Source organism: Brachyhypopomus gauderio, chromosome 6 (assembly GCF_052324685.1).
Source record: "Brachyhypopomus gauderio isolate BG-103 chromosome 6, BGAUD_0.2, whole genome shotgun sequence".
Taxonomy (NCBI): domain Eukaryota; kingdom Metazoa; phylum Chordata; class Actinopteri; order Gymnotiformes; family Hypopomidae; genus Brachyhypopomus; species Brachyhypopomus gauderio.
The window spans coordinates 22,863,318-22,878,938 of NC_135216.1; the positions used below are offsets into that span (position 1 = coordinate 22,863,318).

A 15,621-nucleotide genomic window follows, 5' to 3' on the forward strand; every position below is an offset into this window, starting at 1 on the left:
GGGGATCTGCTAGATTGTGGGTGGAGATCTGTCTTCAGTGTCTTCAGTGCCATTGGATGTAATTAGCTCTATAGCTTTATGATGAATTTTTTTTTCAGCATTTGGAAGCCATTCTCCAAGAAGCTCCCCTCTGCAGAACATTATGACAGGCAGATTATTAAACTAGGCAGAAGTTCCTAGCCCTCAAACTAGCCATGGAGAATGGGAGACAATTGCTTGAGCAATTCCTTCATCAGATGGACACTATTTTGCACCCATTTTTTCACTCGACTTTTCAATTTACCACAGACCATGTACCAGAGTTCAAGAACTGGAACCCACATATCTACAGTTGTCCTGTGCCCACCTGCGTGGTTGCTCCCATTCAATAGCATAGACGCAGCAGCCAGAGACCCCAAACAGAGTGATAAACCCACTTGAGAAATCTGACTTACTAGTGAACTTCAGCAGCAGGGCACCGGCTGTCCAGGACTAGACAGAACCCAAAAGGTTCTCCTGGCAGTAGTGATCCAACAAAATGTATTTTCCTGCTCAGCTTGTGCCCAGGCAAAGATTTTGACACTGACCTCGCAGTTGCAGAAGATAAAATCTTGTCAAAGGCCAGTCACTCTTCCAGGTCTACCCATGGCCTACGAAGACAGCTCTGGTCCATCATGACTAGCATTTCAGTCTGATAAAGATCTCACATCTGTAAAGCATTTTTGGAGAATCTGGGTAAAATTAATTAGAAAAAATCAAATATTTAATATGCAAATGTAAAGGAATTATGTTTTCGGAGTAAAAACAGGAGGGGAGACTGGTGTAAGATGAGCTGAAATATTGTTTTAACACTCGATAATGAAAGAGGGAAGCTGAACTTATTTGAACCAACAGCCAAGATGTACTGTAATACATTTACCTCAGTAATTCTGTGCTATCCTTTAGCCAAACAACTAACTAATATGCATGACATATTTTTAGACCTAGATCAGTTTGATTTGAGATAAGTCATTATATTCAATATGGGCTCCCAGCTGCCCCCAGTCTGAGCACCGGTACACCACAGGGCTGTGTGACGACTCCCATCTGTCTTTTCACACATGACTGTGTCCCCACATTCACCACCAATGCCATTAAAAAGTTTGAAGATGACACAATGATGATTAGGTTTATTTCCAACAGTGATGAATCAGCATACACAGCAGAGGGGCAGAAGCTGGTGAGCTGGAGTGCAGATAATAAGCTACGCCTCGACACTGCAAAAACCAAAGAACTTAGACCCCACACACCCATGATGACATCATCCATCTGGCTTCTGTCCTCCCCAGCAGATGATGCAAAGCCATCTATACACGTCCATCCAGAATAAGGAAGTCCCTCAAGAACCCTTCATAAGCGTTGAGATGTTACAACTTACACACACACACACACACACCAAAAAGGTCCAAAGTAAAACAGTCCGTTCTTTACTGGATCCTACTGTCAGGATTGTTGGTGACTTGTAGTTGATAAAGGATCAACTACATGATAAAGGATCAACTACATGATAAAGGATCAACTACATGATAAAGGATCAACTACATGATAAAGGATCAACATTATCAAAGCCAGAATTAGTTTTGCATATATTACAAAATATGTTTACAATTATTGGATAATGTTTACTACTGATTGTTTACTCTCTGGTTAAACTGTAAGCTATCTACATACTCACTGTGTCACACACAGTGGCGTTCCCCTGGAGGTGAAGGGAGTGTGAGGTAGATAGTCACTCTCAGAAGGGAGACCTCCCAGGGCGCTGAATCTGTGGTTCGGTGGTCAGTGCTGCTGTTTATGTCCTGGGTTGGAGACCTGGGTTTGAATCCCTGGTTGCTGTAATACCTTACACATTTTCCTACATCTACACAAGAGAGAGGTTGTTTTTGTAAATTATGTACATTTATTACATAGCATCCTGTAAGGGAGATGCAGAAAGCTTCATTGTACACATGCAATGACAATAAAGACATCATATTCTATTCTGAAAAAATACTTTTGCAATCAATGAACAGCTTTTGAATATTCTCATGGGCTTCTACCTCTCACCGTCAAATAGAAGTGATGTGAGAGAGGGAGAGAGAGAGAGAGAGAGAGAATACTTTATTTATCCCCAAGGGAAATATCTGTGTTGTAGCAGCAGCGTACATATATTACAAAGACACAAATGGAATACAAAAATATAGTGCCAATAATGTAAAAATTTACAAAAAAATATTGTCCCAGATGTGGGTACTGTTGCTCAGATACATGGACATCAATTTACTCCCCTCTCTTTTTTAACTTTTAAGACCAACAGTTAGAAAGCTCAAAATAATATTGGTATTTTTTTTTATAATACTAAATGATACACATTGTAGCGACACCCCTGTACTGCCCATAAAAAAACATAATTGTGTTGTTTAAAAAGAAATACCCAATTTTAAGATAAAAATTGAACCAGAAAAATTGTCATACATAGGTAACTAAGAGCTAAGTTAATACTGCAGTGACGTTTCACATAAGAGATCAGATCATTTTTCATCATTTGCATTTTATTCTCCTTTGAACAGGAAAAACCTCTGGAGAAGTAGACCGCACCTAAATGAAAGCCTTGACATCACTAGCTGGACTAACACTCTTCAAAGTCATCCTTTAGTATATCGTAACACTCTAACACACTCTCACACTGGTTCTGTTAGTCTGAGCAAGACACAATCTTATATTCATGTCACTGATTGGATAGGTGTTCTCTGTTAGCCAAGACTATCAGTCTAATAGACAGATTTACACAGTAATGCTCCTGTAGACGCCAAAAGGCCAGACACAGGCGAAGGTGCTTCAACTAAACTCTCTGGCATGAATCCAGTTAGCACTCTGGGTCAATGAAGTATCTCCAGGATCCTGCTGCCCTCTGTGTCTTAGTGTAGCTCAGAACTCTGAGTACTCTTCATGATGAAGACGTTTACCCCCGCCCCCTCACCATCAGAACGCGCTGTAATCCCACATTTGGTTTTAACCTAAATAAATTAAGTATATTGTACATAAATCTGAATATATCCCATATATAAGCTGAGCTGAAGCAACTTTAATAATCTAATTTCATGTGTCGTCCTTGACTTGGTTGAGGAGCTGACTGGGTGAAGACACCATTTAAATGAACCTAACACTTTCAGTCTGTCAAAGCTAGTATTTCTATTGTTTAGCATAAAAATGATTCTCTAATCATTTTATGTTAGTGAATGTATTTTATATTAAATCAAGTACTTTTGATTCATTTCAATTTCATACCTCAAGTTCAACTTGTACATTAGTTCACTTTATTGGGGCATTTATTAGGGCAAAGGGTTACCTCGAACTAGTGACCTGATCTGGGTGTAAAGGGGATCACACTTACTGTGCTCTAAATCGTGGGTAAGTTGTCTTCTGTTTTCAGTTCCACAACTCCTGAAAATGTCCCCAAATGCAGCAGCTTCTCTAGACTCCTGATATCTCCTGCGTACATTTACACTTAAAGACAAATAGGATGCCACATGCTATGGTATAGTTCAGAATGTACAGAATATATGACAATAGTATGATATCATTACCCACAACCTACCAAACACTGAACTGTACTGAACTGTTTCCATGCAGCTGTATGTGTAAACTGTTAACGTGTGGGCCAATCAGGAGCATAGTGTAAACTACCAGAATGTAGTGTGAACCATCCACTGGGACTGTATTCAGATGTGTTATGTGTCAGATAAATAAGTGAACTGTGTGCACGCATTTGGTTTTGGTTGAATGTCTCTTTTTGTAGTTATCAGTGTAGGAAAACATGCCGACATGTTTTTCCTTTAGTTATCTCCCTACCCTTTTCATCTTGTTTTTGCAGCATGTGAACCTTGTTAAAGGCCGCACCGATGCAGAAACATCTCCTTCCACGTCAGTCTCTTTCCACGTTCCATTGATGTCAGAAGTGAGATGCCGCCACCGGGCAAGAAGGAATCAAGCAGCCAATCAACAGACTTGAAAGAGGGTGGAGGAGATGGAGTTGCCTAGAGGGAGTGGTTGCCAAGCGATGTGCCAGGCTCCGGCTGGACCGGTCCAGGCAGCCTGGGGAAGACTCCATGAGAGAGATGGGGACTGCATGTCAGAAACAGTGCGCTTCCGCATTCCACACTACAACGTCAAGGGCAGCGGGGAGTCACACTCCGTTGTAGCTAGACATCTAACTGTTACCGTGACAGAGCTACGCTTGGAGCTGGAGGGAACATCACCGCGTTCTGTGGATCTGCTGCTGAGACAGAGTGACGACTTCCCGCCGTCCGTGACGCCCTTCATCGACGTTTCGGACAAACGCCGGAAGAGTCCTCAGTCAGGCGGCTGCTCTCGGAGCGGCGCAGACTTCATGTGATCTGCTTGTGGATAGACGATGGATCAGCGGCCGTCTGGAGGACGCAGCGGAGGACGAGCTGCTGCTTGAGCGCTCAGGTCCTGAACGCGCCGCTACTGGAGGTAGCGTGTTCACCTCACCATCGTGCTGGCCTCCACCCACAAGTGGCACACTGGATGACTGGTGAGAAGGTACCAACTCAGTGACCAGGGCTGCGCTTGGAGCAGCGTGGCCCTTGGTCTGTGGGTGAAGATCTGGAGGAAGCTCAAACACATGGTGGCAGGGCCGGTTCCTGGATCCCTCAGGGGCGTGGGCGGCCCACGCGAGCAGCGCTCTCGTCAGCGTCCATGACGCAGAAGTCAGAAATCACACTGCAGCAGCAGCACCAAGTGAAGAGGAGGTCTGCACGACACAGGAGGTGGAGAGCAAAATATGGCGACGAGTCAGAGGAGCAGAAGCAGAAACGGAAGCCTTTGGAGTTCTGCCCCCCCCTTTATCCTGGTAGCGTATCCACCAGGGTGACTCCAGCGCTGGCCAAAAGCAGACATGCGATTCACACCATCAAGGCCAGGCACCGTCGCCAGGGGGGTTAGAACCCACGTCGTGGAAGAGGAAGTGGCCTCAGCCTTGGAGCCATTTGGGAGGGGCTTGGAGCCATTTGGGGGGGGGTTGGTTGGGTCACCATGGCAGCTGATACCTGATGTGGAAGGGGTGGAGGGGTCCTGTGTGGCATTGTCATGAGGATGATGAGGTGTCCCAGAATGCCATGCAACTTTATGAAACTGAAATATAATGTTTATGTCTATGTGTTGTGTGTTTATGTCCTTGTGATGTGTTTTCTGTTCAGCTTGCACCCCTTTACATCAGAATATAGGTGCCTCCTTCCTGCTTGTTTGTGCAGTGTGTGAGCTTTGTTAAGGTCCAACGAAGCAGTTCTCCTGTTGTGTCCTGACAGCACAGTACTGACACAGAAATGTGTTGTATTTGTAAACACCACTCTAAAGACAGATAAGTGGCCACTACTGGGGAAGTCTTTTTTACTCAAAGTTTTCCTTGGATCACCACAGAGATATTCCAACAGGCATTATATCCATCATCTAGAGCTACAAAATGTAGTCATATAAATTCTCAATACCTGCAGCACCAAATTCTTTTGCTCTTGCCACAGCTAGAAACTGAACAAATCCACTTAGAAGTTAAACGATTAAGGGGAGGTAACTTAACGACAAAACCAAGGAATTCACCGAAGGACAAAACACAGAAAAACATACAGCAATAACTCTTGGAGAATCGATGGCAGACAGGTGGAAAATGTGACAAAAATGTTCAAAACGGCAGCCCAACCCATCTGTACAGACAAAGCAACACCTACGCACACCAGTCCTGACCTCTCTGTAAAACACACATACCTTTTCCCTGGCACCAGCTCCTACATATTTCCTGAGAGAGCCGATGGCCTATGACTCATAGGCATTAACATAAATATGAATTTATGCCTGGAGCAAATCAGGGCATTGTGCTCTTCGGCTAGTTATGAAAAATAATCAAACTGCTTTCTTTGCAGTCAGGCCTTTTAAGGGAAGGGTGTGATGAGAACACAGGAATCGATTTTCTCTGTCGGAAAAGCGATAAATTCATCAGGGGGGAGGGGAACGCTCACGGTGTGGAGTTTTGTTGGAGTTGAAGTCGAGTTGTATCCCCATATGAAACGTTTGCCTTTTTGTCTTTTTTTTTACATGGTCCTATCAATTTTCAGATCGAATCGAGCTCTGCTAGAAAGCGTCCGTCAATGAAGTAAAGGACGCTATCCAATTCCACCCTTGGGTAAGCTCGCAAAGGAACGGTAATCAAATGTTTAATTAATGTTGTGGTGACGCTTTCGGCCCGGAGCTGCCGCTTGTTACACCCATAACGATCGCATTTGTGAAGTTGAAAACAATGTCAGAACGCTTTAGGATCAAGATTGGTGCGGATGGCTGTAACAGGAGACAAGGGGAATGCAGACATGACACTTAAATAGTCGGCAATCAGCAGAGATTATCCAGGCTAGGGCTACATTTATCAGGTCACGCAGTCTGATGAACAAAATGTTGGCCACAGGCCTTTACACAGTTTAATACCATCTCCTGCATTTTCCTTTTTAAAACACTCACGGCACTATTTAGATTATGTTCATGTGTATGCATGTCACTCATGGCATTATTTAGATGTATTCATTTGTATGCATGTGTGAACGGATCAGGTGACGTTACATTTTCTGGCAAAAAGTGGAAGTGGAGATTTTTTCCTTCTGGTTTTTAGCACTCTCAGCCTGGCCGACTCACCTCAGCTCCACACTTTATGAGCTCTGCGTCTGTTTGAGAAGATGTGGAGTGGGCCGAGATGCCTGGTTTGGTGCGGAGCGAGGCGTGATGTTGGGCTGGCACGACACACGCTATGCAGTCATGAGCTGAGAGAGAGAGAGAGAGAGAGAGAGAGAGAGAGAGAGAGAGAGAAATTAGTACCTGAGAAGGGGTTGAGGCAAATAGCCAGAGAGAGCATGGTGACGGCCCGATGTACTAAGTAGCAGAGAGGAATAGAGGCAGCATGAACAGAGAGGGGAGAGTCTGGCATCCGTGGCAACAGTGTGCGCATACTGATGGGAGACGTGTGGCAGGAGTGATGCTCAGAGCCATGGCCCTGTGAGCAAAGCTGCTGGGGACTGTGTGTGTGTGTGTGTGTGTGTGTGTGTGTGTGTGTGTGTGTGTGTGTGTGTGTGTGTGTGTGTGTGTGTGTGTGTGTGTGTAGGGGGGGTTGTCGGGGTTAGCTTCATGCATCTCATTGCAGACTAGGTGTGTCGGCCTGACAGCACAGAGCACCATTCTTCATGGTGAGATGGCAGTCTGGAAAAGCACTGGAAGTCTCTTAGCCTCTCCCTCTCACTCACTCACTCCCTCCCTCACTCCCCCACTCCCCCACTCACTCACTCTCTAACTCTCACTCACTCACTCCCTCCCTCACTCCCCCACTCCCCCACTCACTCACTCTCTAACTCTCCCTCTCACTCACTCACTCACTCACTCACTCACTCACCCACTCACTCTCTTACTCTCCATCTCTCTCTCTCTCTCACTCACTCCCCCACTCACTCACTCTCTAACTCTCCCTCTCACTCACTCACTCACACTAACTCTCCCTCTCACTCACTCACTCACCCACTCACTCTCTTACTCTCCCTCTCACTCTCTCTCTCACTCACTCACTCCCCCACTCACTCACTGACTCACTCTCTAACTCTCCCTCTCACTCACTCACTCCTCACTCACTCTCCCTCTCACTCACTCACTCACTCATCCCTCCCTCTCACTCACTCCTCACTCCCTCAATCACTCTCTTACTCTCCCTCTCTCCCTCTCACTGACTCACTCACCCACCCACTCTGTCCCTCTCATTCACTCCCTCCCTCTCCCTCTCACTCACTCTCTCCCTCTCACTCACTCACTCTCTCTCCCTCTCACTCATTCACTCTCTTACTCTCCCTCTCACTCACTCACTCCTCACTCACACTCACTCTCACTCACTCTCTCCCTCCCTCTCACTCACTCACTCTCTCCCTCTCACTCACTCACTCTCTTACTCTCCCTTTCACTCACTCACTCCTCACTCACACTCCCTCTCACTCACTTACTCATTTCTTACTCACTCTCCCACTTACCCACTCACTCCCTCTCACTCACTCCCTCTCACTCTCACTCTCTATCTCTGACCACTCCCCCTTCTCCCCTTTTCTCCTTCACCTTCTTTTGTCAGGAATTATTTTCATAAATGCAGAGACAGAGGGGCTCCTGTAAGTGGTGCAGAGACACATACTTAGTGAAGCTCTCCGATCAAAATTCAACAACCCACAGATAGCTGGATAGCAACCTCTTTCTTTTTGAATTCTGATGGGAAAAGTGTATGTCATATCCAGTCATGGGTTCTCTCCTTTTCCCCGTCTCCCTATTACTGTCATGCCTGTGCATTTATCCCGGTTGAAATTCAGTCACTGACACAGTTTTTGTTACGTTAGTTCCGACCCCCATCATATTAGTCTTAAAATTAAACGTTGACTGTGAGGTTAAAGTTCATAGTGTCAGGATTAATGAAGGGTGTTTAAATCCATACTAAGTGAACCACATTTTAACACATTATAACCCTTTTTATGCACAGTCTGCCCATTCTGAGGAAGTATTTGACAATTGGTCGATAGTTCATGCATAAGGTAATGAGAGGTTATAAGAGCTATTTCTAGCATTCGCAACAGATGGCTTGGAGTTTTGTTTGTGTCTTACCATGAGGACCAAAGATGGGTTACTGCCAGCAGGGCGGATCATCGTCAGGCTAAACGAGGCCAGAACAAATCAGAGATATAGCCAAAACATTAGGTTTGTCAAAATAAAATAGTACATTATTTAGCAGTAGAGAACTCGATAAACCACAAAAGAAGGCAGTAGTAGATCACCAGAGAACACAAAAAAAATCTTGTTGAAATGATTTCATTAACGATTTCAAAGGCATTTTGAAGACTTACAGAGTTCCCTACAAGATGCAAACCTATGATAAGCTGTAAGAGCAGAAGAGGCCTCGTTTGTTAGTTTTTATCAGTTGCTAAAACACAAAACTCTGTTGTCTGAACCAAATTCTCAGTGTCCTAAATCCATTTATTAAAAGTGTCACCCATTTTGCAGAACCATAAGCACATTTCACCTAGTTAGTCACAACAGGTTCACCCTTTTGGCAGAACCTTAAGCACTTTTCACCTATTAAGACAAACGTATTTTCACAAACTAAAACACATTTTGCACTGTGATGCACTTGGGTTGCATAATGGTAAGCACAGGTAGCAAAAGTGAAACTCAAATAAAGCGCAAGTGTCACAACTTAAACACAGCGACTCTTAATTGATCACACATGTGGCTAATGATGTGAATAACCCAATATAAGCCAGTACAAGGAGGCCTGGTAGATATTTCACTATGGATAGAAACAGTCAGAGAGGCAGAGTAAGGGGAAGAGGAGGGACGAGATGAAGAATGATAGCTTAAGTTGAAATACGGGCAACCATCATTGACCACGTTCTTGTCCATGGATTGACTATGAGGGAGGCAGCACTCTGAGTTCAGCCCAACCTGAGTAGATTCACCGTGTCCACCATAGTCCTAACATTAAGAGAGAAGAACAGGTAATTGCTTTATTCATTTCATATATATGTTTACAGTATGACTCCAATACAGATCTGTTGCATAAAAAGGTGTTTCATTACATGAATTTCCTAAGACATTTGTAGGCTTGGTGCTGCATGTAATATTTTCTAGAATCACAAGACTGTCACATCAGGGGGGGAGGACGTCTATGTTGAACCCAAACCAAGAGACCCTCATTGTTGACATGGTCCGTCAGAACAATGCAATCACACTGCATGAAATACAGCAGAGAATCATTGACTACCATGTCAACTTTGAAAGCATCAACAGTATAAGCCTTTCCACTATTAACCGTGTCCTAAAACGCAACAGAATGCGAATGAAGCAACTGTACAGAGTACCCTTTGACCGCAACTCAGAAGGGGTCAAGGAGCAAAGATTACAGTATGTACAGGTAGGTGTTCAATACTGCAGTCTACACAACACAAGTCTATCTTTCTGTTCCACTTACAAAGCTTTATGTATTTTTTTCATAGAGATTGTCTCAAACGGATTCCTCAGACTGTCCACATGAATATATTTATATGGATGAAGCTGGGTTCAATCTTACCAAAAGGAGGAGGAGAGGCAGGAACGTGATTGGCCAACGTGCCATTGCTGCAGTCCCTGGCCACCGTGGTGGCAATGTCACGTTATGTGCTGCCATCAGTAATCATGGGGTTCTCCCTCATGCCACATTGGGGCCATACAATACTCAACATCTCTTGGCATTTTTGAGTAACCTTTGAGATGTTGTATTGGGGCGTGAGCAGCAGGATTATGAACACAGGGCATCCTGTCTGTCATTGTGTGGGACAATGTGAGTTTTCACCGTGCCGTCCAGGTCAGAGTGGTTCAGCATCAACCAAGATTTCCTAAATCTTCCACCATACTCCCCTTTCCTCAACCCAAGAGGAGTTCTTCTCTTCATGGCGTTGGAAGGTCTATGACCGGCAACCCTACACCAGGGAAAATATCTTGAAGGCCATGGAACTGGCCTGGCCTGTAATGACATAGGTGTGGATGCATGCCAAGCATGGATCCGGCATACTAGAAGGTATTTTCCATGCTGCCTGGCCAGGGAGAATGTGGCCTGTGATGTTGATTAAGTTCTGTGGCCTGACCCAGCACGTCTACATAATGGTGTAGTAGAGTAGATACTGTATGCACTTCTGTTGTAATGTATTTCTTTGTATATATTTTACTAATTTTTTTCTAAACATTTTTGTTTTGTGGCTAATAAAGATTATTTCTACAGGATCATGATCTGACCATTGTGTTTTCCTTTTTTCACTGTTGTGTGTAATGACTGTTCAGTGCTGTTGTTCATTTTGATTGACTCAAGGCTTGATTTGACAACATTGTTTGGTTTTGAGCACTGCTTGAACTGTTCTAAGGCAATAGTTTGGTTTTGCAGGGAGTCAGAGGTTTTGTGAATTTAGTGTGCGAGTTGGGATTTGTGTTTGGAGAAATAGATGCATGGTTTCAGGAAATGTGTCTTGGTAACTGAGGAAAAACTGTAAAAGGTGTAACAAGGAGTCCTGTAGTTTTTCAGGGCTGAACGGTGGAATGACTTGACCTGATATCATCAGAAAATGCCATTTACTGATTAACAAACTTAAGGCAAGAAGTCCATAGAGCGCACAGACACTAAAAATGACTCTCACTGCAGTACCTGAGAGACCACCTGAAGAGAAGCTGGTCCTGTTTGTGTTTTACAAAGCACAGGATTCAATTGAAAACTATTATATGGAAATTTTCTATGATATTCTATTCATTTGTGCAGTTGACTTGATTCCCCTGCTATTAGATGACTGCATAAGAAGGTTTATGATTCCAATATTAGTCAGCCATATCAACGGTGACTCTATTCCCTCAATTTAAATGTGAATTTGTGATTGCAGACCATGCAATACCAGCTGGAATAGAGATTAATGTGAAACTGTAGGAGGTGGGGAAAACTCAAGGGAACTTTTAAGCTAGAGTTCTGGGTCACTCTGGTTTGGAGAAGCCAGCACCCCTTGCTAAAGATGTGGAGAGAGAGAAAGAGAGCAAGAGGTATCAGAACCAGGAAGGAGATGGGAGAAGATGAGACAATAAGACGTTTGGGGGTGTAAACACGGAGAAGGAAGCTTTTTTTGATGGTTCCAGATAGATAGAGGTGTGCTTGGGAGGACCAGTGTCGACCAGTGTCTGTGGGGTAGGTGTCATCTGGGATGCCCTATCTGTATGAAAGGGTGCTGGGTGGATCCTGATGGAGTAATTAGAGACCTACACGTGTGGGTGACGGAACAAGTGTCGTGAGATGATGGAACTGATTTGAGGCTGAAGTGTTGGCTGGGCGCTCGGCCAACTGCGAGTTGGACCTGGGTTTGAGCGAACTGTGAGGGGAGGAGAAGCTCTTTGCTTTTTCCTAGTCGATCAGGTTGCTGCACTTGATGGAGAAAACGAGTGTGCTGTGGGCTGAGGATGGTTAAGTCTGAGAGCGGCAGGTTGGCTCAAATGTGTTTGAGGCTGAGAGAATCCTTGGGAGCGACAAAGCTGAAGAAACCAAAAGGAAGTGCTCCCAAGTGATGTAGAGGAAAAGTGTTTGCCCTGTCACTGAGAGATCGCAAGCTTGATCCCTGATGATGCCACAGCCATCTGTGGCTGGGAGGCTGTGAGAGTAAAACTGGCAGCGCTTTCATGGAGCGAGGGATATGGCGTTCTTAATTTCCCCTGTCAATTACAAGTGAAACTGGCCAATTACGGGCGTCTGTGAGCCCATGCATCAGAAGGGGGCAGATAACGCCGTCCTCCGAGTGTATTACTCCGCCCCGACGTTGCGTGAGCTGCAGCTTGAAAAGATGTGGTGATTGGCTGCATGTGCCTTGGAGGAAGTACATGACGGCCCTCTCTCTCCTTGGCTGGCAGCTGTTGTGTGATGTGGGAGATTTCTTTAGAGGTGGGAATTGGCTATGACTAAACTGGGGAGAAAAATTGGGGGGAATCCCCAAAAGAAAATCGTTTAAAAAAAGATACCAAAAAGAAAATTGGCTTTGAGGAACTGGAATTGGATGTGGGTCTGTGTGTGGCACCAATGCTCAGAATTTCAGACCATTTGTGCCCCCAACGAATTGATTGGATAAAGCTCCCACAATGCAGATGGGATGGTGGAACTAAGGGGATGAATTCACACCTGTGTCCGTGGTAGAAACCACTGGAGCTGTGTCGGCAAACAGCTGCTAATCCGTAGAGAAAGAGAGATCATCCTGGTAGAAGGAAAAGCCATTGCAGTGGCATGGGGGGAAGAGCTGAAACTGCATATTGGGAAATCTGAGTCGTGTACTGAGGAGGTCTGGGAGGTGAGGATGAGGTGGTGAGAAGATGATATCACACAACAGCTTCCAGGTGACTCGGGAGGCACCGCAGCTTGAGGCTTGAATTTGAAGCAACAGGTCATGGCCATGAAACAGGACATGACTAGGGTAACCTGAATGAGCTTATTCATACTGTGAAAAACCTGGAAGGAGACCATAACAAGAAGACGCTGAGAAATCCATGGTCTTCTTTGGGGAAAGGAGAACGCGAGATGGCAAGTGGTCAACAGGCCACAACACAGTGAAGTCATGTAAATGGGGGTGATGTGGTTAGTGGCAAAATATGTAGGAGGGCCAAAGTAGCCAGTCTAGTGGAGGTAGAGGTAGCCAAGAGTAGGAATGGTGAGGATGGAGAGGCTGGGTTAGAGATCAAACAGGAGACTGTCGAAGAGGTGGCAGGTCAAAGAAGGGCAAATGTGGCAGATAAGATTAGTAAAACAGGAGGAATGTTCTTTGGGCTCGGCCAGGAGTTTGCTGGCTTAGGGTGCGATGGAGGCAGCTGAGACCAATACGGCAGTGGGGAACCGTCAGGGCCCTCTACGCCCTCTCAGAGGGCCTAAAATATTCTTAAAACATAAATATATATAATACAATTTATCCAATTTTTTTTATCTACTTACAGTTTGACAACCGACATCTAAACAATTACAAAAATATAAGCAAATAAATTATTCAACCGTGTCTATTCAATCTGTGTTGGAAGGTGAGGGGTTGAGTGGAAGCCTGTGAGCCTGTGTCTCCCCCTATCAGGACTGTGATGCCCGCTGTTCGTTTACAGAGGGCCTGGCAGTTCTAATTCAGCGCAATACCAGTTTCAAATGACAGTAAAATTGACCAATCACATCTTCCCTCTTAGTGGGCGGGCTTAACTGTATGATAATTTCCGCCCGCTGTGGCGAGCTAGCTGTCGTTAGCATACCACCGCTAGCTAGTTTCGATTCATTCCTTTGATGCCCTGGTGCGCGTTGTTTACATATTCTGCTTCCGAGGAACACGGAGCTGTGAACCTCATTTTGTTGGAACCTTGTTTTGTTTAAGAAGTTATCTAGTACAGATAGTATTGTTTATTGCATTTCTAAAGCTGTACTGTCATCTCAGTTTTATTTATTTATTGCAGTTAATTAGGAAAGGAAACAATTTTTTTCGGGGGGGGGAATGGGAGCAGGCCCAGGTTTAATGGTCACGGTTCGCTACTGCAACACGGTGATGCTTCACCAGAGACAGCAGGCAGGACAGATTCGGAAGGTGATGTAGTCAGAGCTGAGGAAGCAACAGCCTCACAGCCGCCAGTTCTAACACGCCAGATGTGGGGGTGGGACGCGGGGGGAGGGGAAACGTGGGCAAAGATCGTCGGGTGAGATCTGGTGCAAATGTAGCGAGAGGGGCTGCAAATAGGAGTTGAGTGTGGTGTGGGGTAATCAAGTGGCATCCGTGAGAGGAGTGTGCAACGCTAAGGAAGCTGGCTAATAGGGAAGTGGTCACTGTTGGATGCAGCAATTCTGTCTTCCATTAAGGTAAAGTGAACGAGCGATGGCTACAAAATCAGTGTGGCACTGTAGATGGAGGATTTTGAAAGGTCAAACACAGTGAAAGACAACTACATGACTGGTGTCTGGCAGCTACTGCAAGATTCATCATAGAGAGAAGGGGGAGGTTTGAGAAGGTAAATGGGGAGAATGAGGGCAGAGTTTCAGCTGTGGTCTTTTTCTAGAACTTCAGTTATTTTGTAACTCCATATTTTGCATGTTAATCTCACAGTCATTTGAAGATTGTGACGCGGGAACAGAGGCGGACGAAGGCGAGGGTTGTACAGAATGGTCTTTATTATCCATTCTGCTCAACATGCAAACAGAAAAGCTTCAATAACAGAAACAAGGGTCAAGCTACTAGAGATGCCAGAGAGGTCCAGTGTAGAGCTCCGACGGGGCAATGTGCAGCACTGGACCGAACGACCTGCGGGGTATAAAAGGTGCACAACATAATTACTGACAGGTGTTAGTAATGTGGTGACTGGGACCGAGGGAGTGGTCTGGTGCTCGGGGGCGTGCGCGGTGAGGCAGTGCGAGCTGTGGCCTGCGCCCTCTGGTGGCGACCCGGCCTCCCCACCGTGACAAAGATCTTGTGTGCTGGTGTACACAGTGAAAATAACCAAAACTGTGTCACTCCAATTGCTTAAGGACAACATTATACTTTGTGGTAAAAACACACACACCCACGTTCTACTGTACTGTTCTGATTGGGGAGTATATTATGGGGATATGATAATTCCTTATAATTATTTGCGTGATGTCAATAAGTCCGGGAAGGGGTGGGCACATGAAATCTGCCTGCTTCTCCACTATTACTGGAGCTGCAACAAGTCAGTGCACAGTGATAGAACCACATCCATGTGTTAGACTGGGCATGGTGCAAGCTCGGACATGCAACATGATGTCAGATTGCTCTCTGTCTCATTCACTCTGTCTGATTTTTGGGGAGAACAGAGCAATTACAAAAGCCTGTAGGGATCGACATCAACACACACACCAGGTGAAACTAGTAGGAAAGACTAGACACATATTAAACATTTGGCACCTGGCACCAGGCTAAAACAACACCTCTCCCTCTCTACTTCTCTCCCTCGTTCTCTCTCGTCATCTTTCTCTCTTTCCCTCTCACCTCTTCTGCTTTTCTCTATTATAGGAACAGG

The 15,621-nt window shown here is 45.1% G+C and overlaps 2 long non-coding RNA genes across 3 annotated transcripts; one reads left to right on the forward strand and one right to left on the reverse strand.

The window, feature by feature from the left end:
- Positions 1–1,206: 1,206 nt before the first annotated feature.
- Positions 1,207–9,209, reverse strand: LOC143516276 (uncharacterized). Of its 2 annotated transcripts, none has more exons than XR_013131640.1 (6): positions 8,922–9,209; positions 8,683–8,731; positions 6,697–6,821; positions 3,392–3,489; positions 1,694–1,879; positions 1,207–1,391 (listed from the first exon to the last, which is right to left on the reverse strand). It is a non-coding gene; the product is annotated as an uncharacterized LOC143516276 (long non-coding RNA). The 2 variants fall into 2 exon arrangements; XR_013131639.1 differs by having other exon boundaries at positions 3,392–3,504.
- A 184-nt stretch (positions 9,210–9,393) lies between these two features.
- LOC143516275 (uncharacterized) lies at positions 9,394–10,721 on the forward strand. Its single transcript, XR_013131638.1, has 3 exons — positions 9,394–9,572; positions 9,706–9,988; positions 10,071–10,721. It is a non-coding gene; the product is annotated as an uncharacterized LOC143516275 (long non-coding RNA).
- The last annotated feature ends 4,900 nt before the right edge of the window (positions 10,722–15,621 follow it).